Raw genomic sequence first — 3581 nt, 5'->3', positions numbered from 1 at the left:
CAATCATTTGTCAAATGTGGTCCTCCACACTGCTCACAACTAATTCGTATTGAGTGAATATCTTTAGTCATCTTTTCCATTCATCTCTCGACAGCATCTATCTTTGCAGAAATGGAATCAAAGTCATGGCTAGAATCGGCTCTAGCCGCTTTAGATGATCTAACGATATCTTTTTCTTGATGCCACTCATGTGAGTGGGAAGCAGTGTTATCAATAATTTTGTAAGCTTCAGTTGCGGTTTTCTTCATAATGGAACCACCAGCTGCTATATCAATGTCTTTTCGTGTAGTGATGTTGCATCCTTGGTAGAATATTTGTACTATTTGATAAGTGTCTAAACCATGTTGCGGACATTCTCTTAACAACTTTCCAAATCTTGTCCACGCCTCATATAGAGTTTCATTTGGCTTTTGTGTGAACGTAAAAATTTCTCCTTGAAGTCTCACAGCTTTAGATGCTGGAAAGAATTGTTTAAGAAATTTTTCAACTAAAACGTCCCATGTATCAATCGCCCCTTCAGGTAACGATTCTAACCAATCTTTGGCTTCTCCCTTTAAAGTCCAGGGAAATAACATGAGATATATCTGTTCATCCTCCACTTCTCGGATTTTAAATAGAGTACAGATCCTATTAAAGGTACGAAGATGTTCATTTGGATCTTCCTTCGGCGCACCACTAAATTGGCATTGATTTGTTACCATGTATAGTATTTGTCCTTTTATTTCATAATCTGGCACATTAATGTCTGGTTGAGTAATTGCGTGACCTTGGCCAGTGCGTTTAGCTCTCATTCGGTCTTCCATACTTAGAGGTTCCAGATTTTCCATGATTGAATTTGTTGAATCTGAATCACTAGAGGATTCTGACTTAATGGTTTCTTTCTCGACAATTTCTGTTTGAATGATTGGTGGTTCCGGAGGAAAGATTAATGGTTCAGGATCTCTGAATTGTCCCTGAATATCCTACGGATTCTCAATTGTGAGGTTGGGTTCAAAAAATGGATTATCGGAAATTTGAATTGGAGTACTTGGTCGACTTGATGACGATTCTAAAGAAAAATCAACGGCGATAATATTAGCTAGATGTCTTGATCGAGTTACAGGTGGTGAACGTATAAAAGGTGGTGAACGTTTTGCTCGGTACATTCACTGAATATCCTATTAGTTATAAAAGATAAAAATTATATAAGTTATCAAATTAATAGACTTTTCTGATTTTGCCCACGTTTTGAATAGCCAATAGATGCAGCAGATAGCCAGGACCCTTTAAATCGGAAGTCCACAACTCGCCACTAACAAATCTAACTATTACTACGAACCAGAAAATTTAGGATGTCTATAAATTTAATCGCTTAAAATAATTTTTCATCGAAGTTTTAAAGAAATTTTAGAGAAGAAATAGAAAATTCTATGTCCTAAAAAAAACTAGAGCAGCGAGAAATAAGAAAGAAAAAGAGCGCGTTAGAAAACGTCGAAAAATAAAAGGTCGAAAAATAATAAAAAGAACGTAGCGCGTCGAAACTTAAAATTCTAAAAACTAAAAATTAAAAGTTACGTCTAAAGGTATTAAAGCTTAAAGGAATTCTAAATCCAAAACGGCAATAACTTAAAAAGTACTAAAATTTATAAAACGGCGTCACAAAATTCTAAAGCACCTAAATCTTAGTCTAAAGAAAAGTACTTAAGGGATTTTACGGCAAAGCCTAAAAATCTAGAAATAAAAATAACTACGGTAAAATACTAAGTCTTAAAACTAATTACGAATGAAAAATTATAAAAATACACTTTAATGATTAAAAATATACAAAATTTAAAAAAAATAAAACTAAAGTTATAAAAATAAAATTTTTATAAAAATATTATTTTTATATTATTTATTTTATAAAAGTATTAGTTTTATAATTTAATAAAACTAGTTTAAAACTAAAAGTACAAAATAATAAAACTAAAACTAAATATTAAAAACTAATTAATTAATTAATTAAACCCTAATTATAATTAATTAATATTAATAATAATTAAAAATTGTAACCCTAACCAGCAAACTGAGGTACCGGGGCTGTCAAATCAATCCATGCGATTGCATGGATTATCTGTAGGATTTTCATGCGGTCGCATGGATTCGATTTCCAGGTCTGTTTAGATGGGCTGCTACAGTGTTGGCTGTATTCTTTTTAATTTTTTTTTTAATATTTTGTTTTATATATATATAAAGTATTTATATAAAATAAATAAAAACCTATATTTTTACAAACTAAAATAGAAATAGAAATATTTTATAATTTATATATTTATAAACAAACTCTTAAAATTATATATTTAGTTTTTTTTGTATTTTTAATATTTAAAACGTAATTTTACAAAAAGAAATTAAAACTTAATAAAAATCTTTTTTTATATTTATATATATATATAGCGTTTCGCTTCCGGCGTTTAAGCAGTCCCCGACAGTGGCGCCAAAATTACTTGATGTGCGTAGAGGTGTATACAAAGTAGTTATATATTTACTATGAAATACTATTAAATACGGTACAATTTTACACAAGTTATTTATTTATTTATAGAGTAGAAATATCTAAACCTTTCTACAACACTTATAGGCAGTGTACCTAATCGTACAGTAGTGTAGTTTTTAGTAAGTCCGGTTCGTTCCACAGGGATCTAGCCAAGTTTAACGCTATATTTTTAAAACTATATATCTATAATATATATATATATATATATATATATATATATATATATATATATATATATATATATATATATATATATATATATATATATATATATATATATAAGTAGTATTATTATTATAAAATGGGGTTTTAACATTTAATGACCGGTTTGTCGATTTTAAAACTTTAGTCGCAGTTAAAACCTAATGTAAAATATTAAAAATAAATATAACTTAATTTAAAGCGTAAAACAAATAACGATAAATGAAATTGCGATAAATAAAATGACAATAAATAAAATTGAGATAATTAAAAAGTACGATAATTAAAAGTGCAATTAAATAAAATGACAGTAAATAAAAGTGCGATGAAATATGAAATAAAGGAATTATGCTTATTTAAACTTCCGTAATCATGATGTTTGACGTGTTGATTTTAGTTTATTACCATAGGTTAATTGTCCTTTATCCTGGATTATTCAATATGTCCATCTGGTTTTTGTCCATAACAGTCCATCAGTCATAAATATAAAGTGCGAGTGTCCTCGTCAAATTATCCTTATATCCGAAGTCAAATATTCTAACTAATTGGGGACTTAAAATATAATTACACCAATTTTCCTTGTATATAATTTACCCCTGTTTTAATAAGTCCATTGACTATTAATCTATTCCCGTGTCCGGTTAAATGAATGATTATTAGTACTTATAAATATCCCGACCATCGTGTCCGATCGAGTGTATATGGTTATTTATAGGTACGTCCAATTATAAATCTTTATATTAAATTAACGAACTATCATTCAATTAAACAAATATAAAGCCCATTAATAGCCTATAGTCTAATTTCCACAAGTGTCGTTCTTTTGTCCAAACACCAATTATGGTACAAAGCCCAATTACCCAAT

General features: G+C 29.0%; 1 non-coding gene across 1 annotated transcript; it reads left to right on the top strand.

Annotated features, from left to right (window-relative positions):
* Positions 1-336: 336 nt before the first annotated feature.
* LOC139856322 (small nucleolar RNA R71) lies at positions 337-443 on the top strand. Its single transcript, XR_011761811.1, has one exon. It is a non-coding gene; the product is annotated as a small nucleolar RNA R71 (small nucleolar RNA).
* Positions 444-3581: the final 3138 nt, after the last annotated feature.

Source organism: Rutidosis leptorrhynchoides, chromosome 6 (genome assembly GCF_046630445.1).
Source record: "Rutidosis leptorrhynchoides isolate AG116_Rl617_1_P2 chromosome 6, CSIRO_AGI_Rlap_v1, whole genome shotgun sequence".
In the NCBI taxonomy this organism is placed as follows: domain Eukaryota; kingdom Viridiplantae; phylum Streptophyta; class Magnoliopsida; order Asterales; family Asteraceae; genus Rutidosis; species Rutidosis leptorrhynchoides.
The sequence above is the reverse complement of the archived record's forward strand: the minus strand, read 5'-3'. Positions and strand labels throughout refer to the sequence as shown.